This window comes from Ambystoma mexicanum, chromosome 1q (assembly GCF_040938575.1).
Source record: "Ambystoma mexicanum isolate Mex_15411 chromosome 1q, UKY_AmexF1_1, whole genome shotgun sequence".
Classification (NCBI taxonomy): Eukaryota; Metazoa; Chordata; class Amphibia; order Caudata; family Ambystomatidae; genus Ambystoma; species Ambystoma mexicanum.
In genome coordinates this window covers 660,046,677-660,063,594 of record NC_090922.1, presented here as the reverse complement: position 1 = coordinate 660,063,594, position 16,918 = coordinate 660,046,677, and the positions used below count along the sequence as shown (strand labels likewise).

The 16,918-nt window shown below is 49.4% G+C and overlaps 1 protein-coding gene across 7 annotated transcripts in view; it reads left to right on the top strand.

The window, feature by feature from the left end:
* Window positions 1-16,918, top strand: part of PRRC2C (proline rich coiled-coil 2C) — a 1,565,218-nt gene that overhangs the window by 508,920 nt on the left and 1,039,380 nt on the right. The window lies entirely within an intron of this gene.

The following is a 16,918-nucleotide window of genomic DNA, read 5'->3' as shown; positions in this document are numbered from 1 at the left end:
GCAGTGCAGGAGTCCCCCTATGGGCCTCCCTTTTGTCCCCACGAATGAGGCTCAGGAACAGCGAGATCTGCAGGAACTGCCAGGAACAGAAATCTTCAGCTACATCTTTTTCTTCAATATAAGGTACTGTGAAAACCCAACCGAGAGAACTTGCCTCTCACTGCGAAAGTGCATACAACTTTGCCAACTTGCAGGCCTAGTCCTCTTGTAACCCGACATACAAACCTTTCTTCCGTTAGCTACTTCGAAGAACCTCAGCAAAGACCTTTCCGTTTTTAAATACAAGAACCGTTTTTACCTATACAAGACATTAGTCCATTGACTTTGGCCTACCTATTACAATGAATCAACTCCTGGTGAAATTAAACTATTTCCACTGTTTTAGAGTATCTGTAATATTAATTTAATTAACTTATGCCTTTTTGCTCCTACTTCAAGGGAGCACAACTGCTTAGTATTCAGTATTGTAGTATGACTCTTGTGTGATATTGGTTGCCTCATATTTAGTGAATGCTTTATGAATGATTGTGTAATGCATTAAGACATGTTTATACCAAGAAACCTGGAGTCCAAGTGTCTATCTGAATACTTGTCATTGTAGACCTATTTGGAACACCCTTACAAGCTCACTTTCCCTCTTGAGATAAGCCTGGCTGCTCATCTCGCTATCAAAAACTGTGTGGTGCAGACTTATACCAACGGTTGGTTTTGCTTACACCTGTAGTCATAGTTGTGTGCAGTGGTCCCAGAGGGTACTGCATACAAACTCTGCATAACAGTAGTAAAAAGTAATCCACTGCCACTAGCCATTAATTGTACAAAGGGTAACATAAAATGTTACGTGAGAAACTAGACAAAAGGGGATACGAAGTTGTAAGATAGTGTGTGCTAGATCTAGAAAGTTACAAAATGTAAGTAAAGTCAATTTCACTTTACTGCTCTTGAAAACAGTAGTTTCACCAAGAGGAGGTATTTTAACCTTAATGTCCAGCAAAAGAACCGGGGGGGGTCTTTAACCCTTTAAGTGCCATGGGTACCTCCCCTCCCCCTCCCCCCCAGTGCCAGGGCCTTTTTTGGTGATTTCGGTATGTGGCCATTCAATGCCTTGTAACTTTTTTGTTACATGAGATCTCTGCCAAATTTGGCTCCTTTTTTTCCCCACATGTAGGCGGTCGTAACGCCACACAGGAATCCTATGTTGCTGTAGGGGGGTGACAGAAAATAAGCAAATAGGGTGAATATTTTGGTTTTTTTCAAAAATGCCAATAAAATGATGTACAAAGAAGCCTGTGGTTTTTTCCTTGTAAGAGCTAGGAACAAATGGTTTGCTGTGCTGAATTCCCCAATTTCCTTGCTTTCAAGAACAGGTTGAGTGGAAATGAAAAAAAAAAAATGTGATGTGGTTATCAACCGTTTTGAGAGAGGTAGGCCATTTTGGCCATTTTTGCCAATTGGACATGCATGGACTAAATGGAAGAAAAGGGTAGGAAAGCCAAATTGGAGGACAGAAAGGCATTTATTTCTGAAAAGTAGACAAAATTCCAAGTTTAGGAAGGGGTGATTTGCATAGGTCGGGCAACAACTAGGTAGGGGAAAATGCCATAAATTGGGGGAAAAGCGGGAAAATGACTGAAAAAAGGTATGTGGTGGACATGGTTGGCTTGGTACGGCAATGGCTTCTATGAATTTTGAGAAAAGCAATGCTCTGCTACATTCCCCCGACTCTTGCAGTTAGGAAAGCACACATTGTAGTGTGTCCCAAAACAAGCAATACACCAAGCCAAACACTGAGCCATGGTGCGTTATGCTCACGGCCTGAACAGACTCACTTAGCATGTGTAAATCGGGAAAACCAATGTGGTGAGGAACGGCAAGCATACATTTTTTGAAAGAGCACACGCAGACCTTTTCAAGGGTAGGTGACTTGTGCAGGTTACAAAAGTGTATGGTGCCTAAAGCAGCGACTAAATGTAGGTCACATTTGGGAAATGAAAGGGTTGTGTGACAAAGGGCACCAGCAAATGGGTCAAAACGTTATGAAAACCACACAAACACAAGAAATGTTATACCTTCCCGCGTTCCCACAGGTGTCACGATGAAAACGGTACCTCACATGTGTGAGTGCACCTAGCTGGGCGCCAAGGGGAAAGCCTAAAACACTAGTAACCCCAAGTCTGTTTTCACACCCGAATTTCACACTCTCTGCAGACGGGCACATCATACAGATATGGACCTCGGGTGTCCAAGCCAACAAGGAAAATAGGGAACACCACGCATTTCCGAAAAGAGGACACCCGTGGGAATCCGCAGAGGTATGATTTACTCAAGAATTTATTACCTAGCAGCCCCGTCAAAGTCTGAAATGTGCTGAAAAAAACCACAGTTTTCACTTTGTCGGGGGTTCTGGATAAAACATTCTGGTCCGCTTCGCGCAAGTTGGACCTCTGTGGATTCCAACTGGTTCCCAGTTTTCCTTGGTGGCTTTTGAACCCTATGCCCAAATCGGTAGGTTATCTCCTCAAACCCTTTTGTGGTCATCAGTGGGTTAGCCTTTTCCCTTTGCGGCTAGATTGGTGAACCCACACATGAGTTACTGTTTTCGTTGGGACACCTGTGGGAACGCGGGAAGGTATGACATCTGTTGTTGGCAGCGTGTTTTGGTGGTTGAGCAGAGTAAAATGTCTGGAAATTGTGTTTTTTTTTTTACCCCCAAATTTGGAATTTGCCAGGGGTTCGGGGTAGTAGATTTTGGGCCGATTTGCGCAACTCAGACCTCTGTGGTTTCCCACGGGTGTTCTCTTTTGGGAAATTCATGGGGCTCCCGGTTTTCCTTGCTGGCTTCGACACCCTAGACCCAAATCTGAGGGTTGCCCACATGAACAAAATGGACAGTGGCGAAAGGCTTGGGGTTACCAGTGGGTTACCCGTTGCCTTTTGCGCCCCCGGTAGGTGCACCCACACATGTGAGGTACCTTTTTCGTCGGGACACCTGTGGGAACGCGAGAAGGTATGACATCTGTTGTTGGCGACGTGTTTTGGTGAGTGGACACAGGGAAATGTCTCTGAAATAGGCTGGAAATTAAGACAATTCTCAGACATTTCGCCTTGGCCACCCACCGAAACACACCGCCAACAACACATGGCCTACCTTTCCGCGTCCCCACACGTGTCCCGATGAAAACAGTACCTCATGTGTGGGTGCACCTACCAGGGGCGCAAAAGGAAAAGGATAACCCACTGGCCATTTTGTTCATGTGGGCAACCTACAGATGAGGGCCTAGGGTGTCGAAGCCAGCAAGGGAAACTGGGAACCCCATGCTTTTCCCAAAAGCAGTGGTCGAAGTGTACGAAAATGAGTAGTGGAACTATGTTCCCTGCCTGCCTGCACCACTCCCCACAAACCCCCTCGCCACACCCCCTCCCAGACACAATACAAACCCCCAAACACATGCACCTGCTGTTTAAGGGAACGTGCAGTGCACTGCACCGAAAGTGCAAGTTTCAACTTCTTCCTACACTTTTATTTTAAAACTAAACCATTCCGGAACGGTTTCTCTTTCAAATAAAAGTATAGGAATGCAAAAACATAATTAAAAGAACCGCTCCTGACCGCTCCCGCCCACTTCGACCACTGCCTAAAAGAGGACACCCGTGGGAATCGACAGAGGTCTGACTTGCGCAAATCGGCCCATAATTTATTACCCAGAACCCCCGGCAAAGACCCACATGGGAGAAGAGTGCCCAAGGCCAGGGATATTACCGCCGACTTTGCTGGAGCCCTGGCTGCCCTGCGTTACAGCTTCTCCCCAACAAGGAGTCTCGGCAGTGTGCCAATACCTCCCCGAAGGGAAAAGCTGTAATGCAGCCCAGCCGCAACTCCAGGACAGTTGGAGGTGAACTGCCCAGATGGGCCATTTCCACCAACAACAATGCAGCCCCAGTCTCACCCACCCCACTGACAGTGGGCCCTAACTATAGAATAATAAAAAACAGTACTCGCATAACGTTGCAGCTGCTCGGGTAGACAAAGCTGTAAACAAAACAAAAACATGTTGCCTACCGTCACACCAGCAACATTTAGCCTTCCCTGGGGGCAGATAAGGGGGGGGGGGCTGTCCTGCACTCCTCCCTGGGCTCAGGCGTCCGTTCCTAGGAGCAGATATCTGGTCCCAGGGAGGGCTGCATGACATGGCACCCACTCAATTGCGGGGGGGGGGGGTCAACGCCCCATCCCATTCGAAAATTCCCCGACCCTTTGGGGTGCCCCACAGCCCCCCTCTAAAAAGCGTTCCACCATTTTCACTTTTTTCCTTTGGTAACCCAACTCCCCTTAGTGCTGAGAGGCACATTGATGTGCCAATCTGGCCCCGGGGTGCCCAAACCTTACTGCCCCACCCACTGGGGGGCCTGTCCCACTATTTTTGGGGGCCCTCTCCCCCCCTGACCCCAAATGGGTGGCAGGGGCACCTCATGCAGGCCTCCCTGGGCCTCCTACAAATGGCTGCGTGAGGTACACCCCCTCCTCCATTTGGGGTGGGGGGGAGAGGGCCCCCAGAAATGGTGGGGCAGGTCCCCCAGTGGGTCGGGCAGTAAGGTTTGGGTACCCTGGCACCAGATTTGCACACCAATGTGCCCCTTTGCGCCAAGGCAAGTTTGTAAACAAAGAAAAAAATGGTAAAGCTACACTACACTTTAAGGCTGGCTGAGGGGCACCCTAAACCGCCAGGTAATTTTCTAATGTAATGGGGGGTGACCCTCTACCCCCACACCAAATGCGGTGGGGGGGCATCTCATGCAGCTTTCCTTGGGGTCAGATGCCCCTTCCTAGGAGCAGATATCTGCCCCTCAGGCAGGGCTACAAGGGGTACCCCATTTCCCCTTGGGGTGAGGGGAGAGGGCCACCCCCTTTTCTGTAAAATATGTCCCTGGTGGCTAGTGCCCTTCCCCCCCGAATCCCACCCAAAATTCCCTTTTGTTGTCATTTTTTTGTTTTTGTTTTGCCCCTTTCCCTGGGGGCAGATGATCAGCCATCTGCCCCAGGGGGGCGTTAACTTGAAAGCCCCATCCTTTGGGGGCCTGCACACCAATTCCTGGTGGCCCTCCCCACACCCCAGAAATGTGGGGCCACCTCATGTACTCCTGCCTGGGGGCATAAATCTGCCCCCAGGGAGGGCTACAAGGGGTGGCCCCCCTTTCCACTTGGTGTCGGAGGGGGAGGGCCACCACCATTTCAGGGGGCAAAAAATCCCAGGCCCCCCACCCCAGTTCTATTATTTTTTTTGTGCCCCCTGCTTTGGGTGCCAGGGGGGGGGCTGCTTACTGTAAGCAGCCCCACTCCCCCCACTTCACAAACTTATCCCTGGTGATCCAGTGGGTTGCTGGTCACAGATCGAGCACTCTGCGCCGATCCGTGATCAGCAATGCCTCATATACATGGTGTCGTTGGAAAGGAGAGTATCTCCCCTTTCCAACGACACCACATTCGCCAATATCCCTGGTGGCTAGTGGGCCCCAGGGCCCCAAACCCTCTCCCCCCTTCCCTCCATTTTTTAATTTATTTTATTTTTCATTTTCACCCCTTGAGGCAGTGATCATTTTCCCCCAGGGGTCTCCAGCGCTGTTGCCCCATGCTTTGGGGCCACGGGGGGGTAAGGGGGCTGCTTACCTAGTAAGCAGCCCCCCTCCCCCCGCGTCACAAACAGATCTCTATTGATCCTGTGACATTGCTGCCCACGCATCGCGCGCCCTGCGCCCGGTCCGTGAGCAGAAATGCCACACAATGGGTATCGTTGGAAAGGGGAGAATCTCCCCTTTCCAACGATACCCGTCTCGATCTCCGGCTTGAAATACAGCTGGAGATCGAGGCTGACAAAGAAGGGCACTCACATTCTTTCTTCACTGCAGCAGCCGAAAAATGCTGCTGCAGTGAATTTACTTTCAGTTTCACGGCGACGTCCTTTACGCACGCCGACATGAAACTGAAGGTAATCCAGCCCCCTGGCAGTGAGGGAGGACTTCCCCCTCACTTAGCCCGGGGGTTGGATTACAGTTTTGAGCGAACCCTGCTTTGCAGGGATCGCTCAAAACAAGGTGCCAAAAAGGACGAGCTATCTCGTCCTTGGCACTACACATGCAATTCCAAGGACGAGATATCTCACCCTTGGCACTGAAGGGGTTAAGCTAGCGGGAAATTAAAACATTACTTGACTTTGGAAGGTTAAAAAAATACTTACATGTTTATGAATTATTTGTTGACCTTTATTTTATTCTCATATCTAACCTTTGCACCAAACTCAGTATTGCTCTAAATGTACCAGTGATAAATCAATGTCCACAGTGTCCTAGCTATTTGTCACCTGAGGATGTAGGAAGTGTCTGTGAGCCATCCCCAAAGGATATCATCTGATTGAGAGAAACTAATAGTGTGTTTTGAAGTATATATTTGTTACATGTTTTGCACCCATCTGAAGAAGGCTTATATAACTGTTAAATTAAAAAGGCTTTAATCAAGAAACCTTGTGTCAGAGTCTATTTGAATAACTGTCACTATGAAACTCTGTTACAACCCTACTGCTCACATTGACCCCTCTTGAGATGAGCCTGGCTGCACAGCCACACTACCAACCTGTGTAGTACACCCTTATGCCAAAGGTCGGGTTCCTATTTCCAGGAGGTCAAGGTTGATGTAGTGTACCCAAAGGGTATACTACACACAATCTTGCCTAACCGAATACTACCAAAACCTTTTCAGCCTATCACTTTCAACAGGGAATGTACTGCAGTCATTTAAAAAGGCATACATTGAGCTGCTCCTCAAGGACACAGCAGGAAACATGGAAGACCTCCATCTACTGACCAATCTCCAAAATCCCCTACCCAGCGAAACCTCTTGAGACATAAGTCTACAGAATCACACAAGAATTCATAGCGGAGCACCAACTGCTGGACCAAGCACAAGTAGACCTCGGAGCAAAGAGGGGAACGGAATCTGCTTTGCTCTCAATCTGGGATGATCGAAAAACGAATGCAGACTCAGACAAAAGCACATCTCTAATCCTTCTTGATCTCTCCACAGCATTTGACAGTCAACCATGAAATCCTCATTGAGAGATTAGAAGAAGTACGATTTGCAGACACAGCCCTACTATGGATTCAATCCTCCCTAACAGGACAGTAACCATCTGGATCAAACCTCTCAAATCGACTACAAGGGAATCAAACTGCCACGTACCACAAGGATCATCCTTCTCCCCATTGCACTTCAATATATACCTGATGGCACTAATCACACATCAAAAAACAAAGCCTCACATACTACAACTATGCAGATGACACTCCGATCCTCTACAATATGCAACATACACAGGAAGAAAACACGCTTAACTACCTACAAGAGCTCTACAGCTGGATGAACACAAACAGCCTCAGACTCAACCCAGGCAAAACTGAAATAATGATCATAGCTAAAAGCGGGGAAAACAGCCACTACATCCCATGGCCAACAGAACTGGGTACAACACACACCTTCAAATATAATTTTTAAAAAAATGGAGTCTTGATGGATAACCAACTACTTGAACCACAAGTAAACACCATAATCAGGAAGCGTCTTCCTGCTGCACGCAGTAAAAAGTATCCTACCATTACTCTTTCACCCACAAAACACTCACCATCATCACACTCCTCATGTCCAGAGTAGACTATGCCAACAGCCTACACCTAGGAATGCCAGAACGATTGTTAATAAAACTTCAGTGCATCCAGAACGCTGTGGCAAGCACCCTGCTCAGTCTACCACGAAGAGACAATTACCCCAGCGCTATAAAGGCTACACTGGCTGCCAATAAAAGAATAATGTTCAAAACGGCGTGCATAATGCACAGATCAGTACACGGCCAGGGAGCAGAGTTCCTAAAGTAACAAATGGCCATCTATCACCCGACTAGATCACTCAGATCATGCAACGACCTTTGCATAGTTCCAAAAGTTTACACAAAACAAAGAGGCTCATCTTTCACTCACCTGGAAACCTCAACTTGGAATAACCTACCAAAAAAACATATGCAACACAAGAAGTCAGGAGGAGGAATTCAACTAGGATGAAAGGACTGTTGGGTACTATTTTCACAGAACTGGTAAATCTTCGTAATCTGGGTCAACCGCAGAACATTTGCTTCATTAGTGGTCTATTGTTCCTTAACACCCCAGTGAGTGGGAATTTTTTTCCACACTCAAAGAATCTTTAACTCTTTTTATGGGTGTCATTTTGTTGACTCTCCATAGTGTCTTTTTAAGTTATCCTCTTTAACAACTTATTGGCAATAAGTGCCTGTTGTTGCTGGGTTGCCCTAGGGGCTCCCCTTTTAACTTTCTTTTGCTAAGCTTAAGTGAAGTACAGTTTCCAAGGGTAGAAAGGATCTTTCAATCCCTTTTTAAATGTTATTCTGTGAAGCCAGCACACCCCACCTTATGTGGAGTGCTGGATAAATATAATGTTTACCTTCAATGGCTGGTGGCAGTGATGACTTGTATTAATTTGGTGCACCTTTACTGCAGGCTGTGTTCACAGCTGCAGTAAAGGCACCTAAGGGTGCTCATTTTACCAAAATGGCCAGTCTTCTTTTTTCGCCATTTTAGTGTTTGTCGTTTCTTGACATCCAGGGCGGGAAATACCTCTGTGTGATTTTTATCTTCGACTGGAGTCCCCTGGACTTCCTGCCCAGGCTCCAGTCTGTCTTTGAGGGCAGGAAGCGAGCGAGGAATCCAAAACTCCTTGCTTCCTTGCTTGAATGGGGACATATCCCAGTGCGGGGGGGGGGGGGGGGAGGCTGGCTGTCCTGATTGGATAACCAGACCGCCCATTCTTGTGAAATGTGGGGAGAGAATGCAGTGGTTGCGCTTTAGTTCCTGATACTGCAAACTTCAGAGCTGAAGAGAATTCTACCACTGGAACCGAAACCGAAGAGGATAATGGAGATGCGGCTGAAACCATTTCCAGCGACCGTAGAGCCTCCTGTGTAACCACAGCCTGCTGTAGCCCTTCCTTCCGGTCGACCTTAGGACTCCAAAAACGACCCCAACCCAGAGCCGGGTGAGACCTACTAGACTCCAGAAGACCTGCATTTTGCGTTGCTCTAGTACCCCCAATATACTAGGACCTTGAGCAATCATGTGGTGCAGAGTCACCGGAAATTCCGAATCTCGCTGAATCTTCGTTGGCATCGTGGTGGATCTTCAGAGACTCGAATCGTGTCCGAAAAATCCCCTCAACAGAGTGCTGGACCTTTGTAACGACGAGAATTCAACCGCGATTTTCTGTTGTCTTCTCTGCTCTATGAAAAGGCGCCAGAACCGCATTCACCCATGAGGGAAACCTTGCCTAGAGCCTTCATCGATCCCTGCTTCAAAGTTCCTTTTGAGGTCTTGTTTTCAGTCACCACGACAAGGAATCCACTGTCCAGGTATTTGGCTGCAGTCCTCCTGCTGCAAAATCTTCTTAAATGCTGAGGTAATGTGTTGGCTTGGGTATGTACTTGCCTTAAGTCTCTTAGGATTTCTGTGTACCAGTTGGGTGTTTTCTGTGGTGGGGAGGCCTCTCATCCAGTGTACCCAGTCCCACTGCTAGCATCTGTGAAGCCCCTGGACCCTCTTCTAACCCTAGAAGTAAAGTACTCACCGGTTTGCCCAGTTTTCCTAAGGAACTCCTAACTTTTTCTACTAAAGAACCCATTCTGACACTGCCTGTTGGTCACTTGTCCTAGTGACCCCCCTTCTGCCATTGAGAACACTCCAAGAATAAGGGAAAGAATTTTAAGGGATTGGGACTTTTGCCTAGAAAAGAAAATAAGTGTTTAAAAGTAACTTACTTGTAAAGAGTTGGTAACTGTAATTCTAAGAGTGAACAGTTATACAAGTTCTTACTTTCCTTGGCTGTGTAATGCACTTGTCTTAAAAGTATGGTTAACATCTTTTCTTCCTTAGAAACTGTTTTGACATGCTAATAGTAGATGTGAAGGTATTTTACTCTCCTGTGATTAGGTTGTGCCTCTTCCCAAAAGTAAAGTGTTGGTTTCACCACATTATTCCTGCATGATCATTGTATGAGTGTCCTCCAACAGTTGGTATCACCAGATTAGCCCTTTGAGGATAATTGCATGAGTGTCCCCCAACTGGGTCTTGCTTCCCCTGACTTGCTGCTAGCCTGTCCAGAATAAATCTGCATTAGGTTGTTGCCTACCTGGAATAAGGGAGTCATTCAGTAAAGTGTAACATTGGGTTTTACTTTCCCTGTGCCATCTAACCTAGAGTCTGTGGTTCTAACTGTCCCTTATAAGTCATACTTCAGTTATCCTTATATCTGGGAAAGTTCTAACCTGGACTGCTTGTGAGATATAAAAGTACATAGGTTTTACTTACCTTGAGTTAGCTGTGTGCCTTCCCAATAATAGGTTACAAGAGTCAGTGCTTATCTCTACCTGTGGTTGCCTGATCTCAAACTCGCCTGTAATTGAATATTGCATCCTTGGGTTTTACTCGCCTAGTATAACTGTGTCATCACAAAAGTATTTATAGGTTTTTACTGTACCTGAAATAAGTGTTCCACTATTCACAAAAAGTATATTGTCCAGTTTACTGATTACGTGATTTGTACTAAGTCAGTGTATAACTTGTAAGGTCTACTGCCTTGAATGTAATTGTGAAAGTAAGCATTGGTTTTTACTCCCCAAGAATAGGTGTGACCTATGCTGAATGTGTATGAAAAGGTTTTGACTTCCCTAGAACTTCTGTCGGGTTCCAAATAAGGTTTATGCTTTGGTCTGTGTAACTTCAAGTATAGTGTTGTGTTTTTATAATTGTAATTTGATGTGTTAGAGTTTATTTACCCTTACATTTATCTGGGCCTACCTGTATTTAAATAAATCCTTTATTTTTACAATACAAAGTGTTTCTTTGGACCATTTGTATTTCAATTGCATTTGTACCGATTCTACAGCCCTCTCCCCCTCCTAAGATAAACCTGGCTGCTCTGTCTGCCCTACCATGTACTCAGGTGGTACAGCCCTATACTAAGAGTGTAGTCCTGTACTGCCTCAATTGAATTGTTTTACTAATGGCTTCAGAAAAACTGTCCAAACAAGGACCAAAATGAAACCGTGAATACCCTGGTAGGGAACCATAATCCCTAAGCTTTATCCTCCATTATAAATCAGGGGAGTGTGCGCACTGCCCACCCAGGCCACACGCCAAAGGCGTTGCTGGGGGGGGGGTGGGGGCTGAGGAGGCTATAGCCCCGGGTCTTTTGGTTGTAGCCCCAGATAGAAGCTCGGGGACTACAACCAAAAGGCTGTAGCTAGCCCCGAATCCCGCCAGTCCCGACATTAGCTTAGCCCCTGATCTTTTCCAGACCTCGCAACACCTCTGCCACACGCCAACACTCCTAAAAGAGTACTTGGATAGGATAGGGCAACCAACAAGATGGACGATAGGGGACCAGTCCTGTGACTAAAACTACACCTGCCAAAGAACAGGCAAAGTAGCAGAAATTAGCTAGATACACAAGCCATTAGAGCCACACACAGAGGATTGCCGTGGAGGTTGAGCGCTGAAACACGCAGACAAAGTGGTAAGAAATCGACAAACCATTATAACCAGACATTAAAAATGTCAACTTGCTGCATAATCAAAATTCAGAAATGCACACAACCACCTCTCTGTACAGCAATCCGCACACACTTCACATTGCAACAACAAACTAACACACAACCCGCCACAGCAGCGCATGGATGTTCTGGCACCGATCGAAAAAGCGCACTTAAGGTCAGCGAACGGTGCAAACCGAACTGAAGCAGGCAACAGGACATCACAATTCTCACTTTCCTTCCCCCCGCTTCACCCTACTAATCCAACCCCCTCTTGACCCCACTCCTTTTCAGATCCGCCAGATCGCCTGGTGACCACTGCAGTGGTGACGGTGCGCAGTATAAATACCTTTAACATTAACATATTGTGTGGCTCTAAAACATACTGCATAAATACTTTTACGACAGGATTGGGTCCTCTGACATATTCCATATCTATGAAGGTAATGTCCACAGCTGTGCTGCTTCGGAAAATTGCCTGCGTCGATGTGCCGTCCTCGAGGACGACCTCCGACGTCACCCAATGTGATAAGTAGGACGCACGATGCCCGTAGCCTCAGTTCCGTTTTTCCGCGAACATGTTCGCTTCGTGAATCTCGGTGCACCTCGTTTCTTTGGAGTTTGTTGTATTCTTCTCGGTTCCTTTGAACCTGTTCGGTTTTTGTGAAAAACCTGTTTGTGAACTGATGTCTACCTCGTCTTCGACCCCGCGTCCGGGCTTCAAGAAATGCGGGGTCTGTGGGTCCAAGATGCCGGTCACGGACTCGCACGACGCCTGCCTCTGGTGCCTCGGGGAGGCCCACGATACGGATGACAGTCGACTGCCAGTCGCTCACGGCCAAGGCCTTGCGGAAGCGCAAGAAGAAGTTGTCGGTAGGTCGGGTGTCTAAGCCCTGGAAGTCGAGGTCTACGGGGCTTTCGACGGATGACTCGAGAAGCGACTCTCCGCGTCATCGTCGGAAGTCCAGTGGGTCTCCTTCCAGGAGTCGGTCTCGCCACTCCTCTGCCTCTTTGAGGCATTCCCGGAAGCGCTGGCATCGGTCACCTTCCCCGTCCTCTTCCGAGGACTCCGCCCGTCGCTTATCCCACCATGCAAGCGACCACCGCATGGTGGGATAAGCGGAATGGGCTTCCTTCAGGAAGAAAATGTTGGCGAATCGCAGGGCACCGGTCCGTCCGCGCCTCAGAGTGGGGTTAGTCGGCACCGGTTGAGAGACGCCGCCCGTACGCCTTCGGGCTCGGGTGGTCGGCATGGCTCACGGGTGAGGTCCCGCTCGGACAAGGGTAGCCGTTCTCGCCATGCCCGTTCCAGGTCCCGGTTCTCGACATGCTCGAGACCGAGTGATCCTGTGCCATCTTCGAGGAAGACGTCGACCATCTCTCTCGAGGCTCTGCCTCCGAGGGGGTCGTCGACACTGTCGCCGCCTAGGTCCGCGAGACACGCTCGGAGCTCCGGCTTCGAGGCCTGTGTCGATGCTGTCGATTCCGATTTACTCGACTCCGATTCACTTGACGCCTTTCGAGGCGGTGGTGTCGGAGGGGCCCCGTGGTACGGGGTTAGCCCCTAGAAAGGCTCTGGCTAAGGTCAGGCATAGCTTTGGTCCCCAGGTGTCTTCTTCTGACCGCCTGGAGTACATTTCAGAGGGTGATGAAGGCTCTGATGAAGTCTTGGTTCTGTTACGGTGCCAGATGAGCTTCTCTCGGGCCATAGCCAGTTTGATGACCTGAGGGAGTCACTGCATGCTGCCAGTGGACTGGACACACCTCCGGAGGTGGAGTTTTGTAGGCTGGAGCCTGGCGCTCATGCCGATTCTTCGTACCGGCGCCTTATGTCTCGGGTCACCGAGGACTTGGGATGGTCGACTCCCCCAGGGAAGTTTGTTCAGGATGATCTCACGGACTTCCTTGATCTTGGTCCCCCCACTCACCCGGTACTGCCGTTTCATATGGCTCTGCAGAGAATGGTGGCGGCGGCTTGGACTACTCCGGAGAGTCTCCCGGCAGTGGGCAAGTCTTTGTCGCGAAAATACCGTCCAGCCAGTAGCGACCCCTGCTACTTGTCCAGGCACCCCACTCCAGAGAGTTTGGTGGTGCAGGCTGCTATGACCCCGGCAAATCAGGTGTCGTACCCTACCATCCCTCCGGATAGGGACGACAAACGTTTTGATGGCTGGGCAAAGAAAGTGTTTTCTTCTGGGGGTATGGAGCTTCAGGCAACCAACTCTGTATGTGCCTTGTCTCGTTTCACACACACACTGTGGAACTGTGTTGCATTAGCGGCTGAACATATTCCCGAAAGGGATGGTTTCCTTGCTATGGTTCAGGATGGCAGGGATGCCATGTGTGGGCCATTCAGTCGGGTTTGGACATGGCAGATTGTATCAGCCGGTCCATGACGACGAGCACCGTAATACGCAGGTTTGCGTGGTTGCGGAAGTCTGGGTTCGCTCCTGATGTGCAGTCCGGGCTCCTCAACATGCCCTTTGACAGTGAATATCTTTTTGGCAGCAAGGCTGACGAGAGCCTTGAGAGGTTGCAGACCTCCAAAGCTGCAGCAAAGTCGTTGGGCGCTGCAGTTCGACAACCTCCGCCTTTTCGTCCTAGGGGACAACAATGGAGGAGAGGTTCCTTTCGCTATTACTCGTCCTTCAGTAAAATGAGAGGAGCTGTCAGTCAGAGGCCACCGTAAGAGTGCCAGAGGTGGAAAACAGAGTACTCGAGGTGCCAAGGCCGCGCGGGCAGTTGCCTCTTTGCCCTCAGGCAACGCCGCAGCCGCTACCACTCAGTCATGAGGCCAGGTCCCATGGTTCGCCGGTTGGGGGAAGGCTGGCGCAGCATCTTGTAGAGTGGCGTGCCATTACTTCAGATGTGTGGGTTCTGGAGCTCATAACCCACGGCCACTGTCTTCCCTTTCGGCAGAGGCCTCACGACAATCCACCTGGGAACCTCTTTGAAGAGTCCGGATCCGCTCCTTGCACAGGAAATTCAAGCCCTGCTGGAGACAGGTGCCATAGAACTGGTGTCTAGCGGAGAGGAACAAGGGATGGTATTCCCCTTATTTTTTGATTTCGAAGAAAGACTGGGGATTGAGACCCATCATGGACTTGCGCGGTTTGAACAAACTCCTCAGGAAGGACAAGTTCAAGATGGTTACTCTCTCTCAAGTCCTCCAGGCCCTTCAACTTCAGGACTGGTTGGTGTCTCTCGACCTCAAGGACGCTTACTTCCATGTGTGTCGATCCATCCAAAGCACAAGAAGTACCTGAGGTTCGCGGTTGGCGACTCGCACTTTCGAGTCCTGCCGTTCGGATTGACCTCCGCCCAGAGGGTTTTCACCAAGCTCATGGTGGTGGTGTCAGCGCATCTCAGGAAAGGGGGGATTCATGTCTACCCCTACCTGGACGATTGGTTGATCAGGGGCAGCTCTCCCGAGCAAGTCCTGGATGATCTGTCCGTCACCTGCCACTCCCTTCACAAGCTGGGCTTCTCCCTCAATTTAAAGTCGTCCCATTTGACGCCAACACAGCGGCTCCAGTACATCGGAGCAGTGCTCGACACATCCCTGGGGCTGTGTTTTCCTCCCCAGGTGAGGGCTCTTCACATTCAGCAGATGGTGCACAAGTTTCAACTTGCCCAGACTCTCCCAGCGTCCGAGTTCTTGAGACTACTCGGCCTCATGGCATCCTGCATTCTTCTGGTGCCAGAGGCCTGGTTGCGGATGAGATATTTGCAATGGGCACTCAAGCTCCAGTGGTCTCAGTCCTCCGGCAGTGCAGCCCTCGGTCACCCAGGACCTTCTGTGGTGGGCCGTCGAAGGCAATCTGATGAAGGGGGCCCCATTTTGGCTGCCCTGGCCGGAGGTGACGTTCGTGACAGACGCATCCTTCACGGGATGGGGAGTTCATGCCAACGAGTTGACAGCGGTCGTTGGTCTCTGTCGGAGTCCAGACTCCATATCAATCTGTTGGAGCTGAGGGCCGTCAGGCTAGCCCGGAAGGCTTTTCTCCCGACTGTGCGAGGAAAGAGTGTCCCGATTCTAACGGACAACACGGTGGCCATGCACTACCTCAAAAAGGGGGGGGGGCAGGGTCACTTCCTCTGTGCAGGGAGGCGATGCAGCTCGAGTTCTGGGCCATCCAGCAGGAAGTTTCGATCTCGGCTGTTCATCTGGCCGGAGACAACGAGACGGCGGACGCTCTGAGCAGGCACAGCACAATCTCTCACGAGTGGGAGCTGGCTCAGGAGATTCTCCTGGAGATCTTCGCCCTTTGGGGGACCCCTCAAGTGGATCTCTTCGCCTCCAGTGTCAACCGGAAGTGCGAAAGGTTCTGTTCGCGGGAATTTCCTCCAAAAGGAGAATTAGAAGACGCGTTCGTGGTGGAGTGGTCAGTCCCACTGCTGTACGCGTTTCCTCCAGTCCCTGTCATCCCGCAAGTATTGCGGAGGTTCGGTTCCCGGATGATCCTCATTGCTCCGGCGTGGGCCCGGAGGACGTGGTACCCGGACCTTCTAGACTTGTCCATCTGCCCTCCCCATTGTCTGCCCTACCAAGAAGATCTGCTCTCACGGGAGGGGGGGGTCAGGTTCTCCATCCAGAGGTCGGATCCCTCAACCTTCACGCTTGGCGTCTGAAAGGTAGAGGTATAAGGATTGGGACCTCCCTGAAGGCGTGATGGAGGTGTTGCTCTCGGCCAGGCGGCCGGCAACTAAGTCTCTGTACCGTTGGCGGAAGTTCTGCCACTGGGACAGAGTTAAGAATGTGGATCCTTTTGAGTGTGACATTCCCATGGTTCTGTCTTTTTTGTTTTCCTTGGCCCACAGGGGCTTGCAAGTGCGGACCATTAAAGGTTACCTGGCGGCGCTGTCCATATTTAAGCGCTCGTCTGAAGAATGTTCCTATTTTAAGATTCCTTTAATTTCTCAATTTTTGAAAGGGCTCACTAATGTGTTCCCTCCGTCACCTTTTCTGGTGCCTGGTTGGGATTGAACCTTGTTCTTAAGTTTCTTATGGGTGCTCCGTTTGAGCCTTTGCATTCTTGCCCTTTTAGACTGTTAACTCTGAAAACTGTGTTTTTGGTTGCGGTTACTTCCGCTGGCAGCGTGAGTGAGTTACAGGCACTTTCAGTTAAGCCACCCTTCACTGTGTTTCATAAGGACAGGGTTGTCCTTAAAGTTAGTGCTCCTTTCTTCCAAAGGTACTTTCGGAATTTCATTTGAACCAGAAGGTTGTTTTTCCGGCGTTCTATCCTCCTCCACATCCTAGTAAGGAAGAGGAGAGG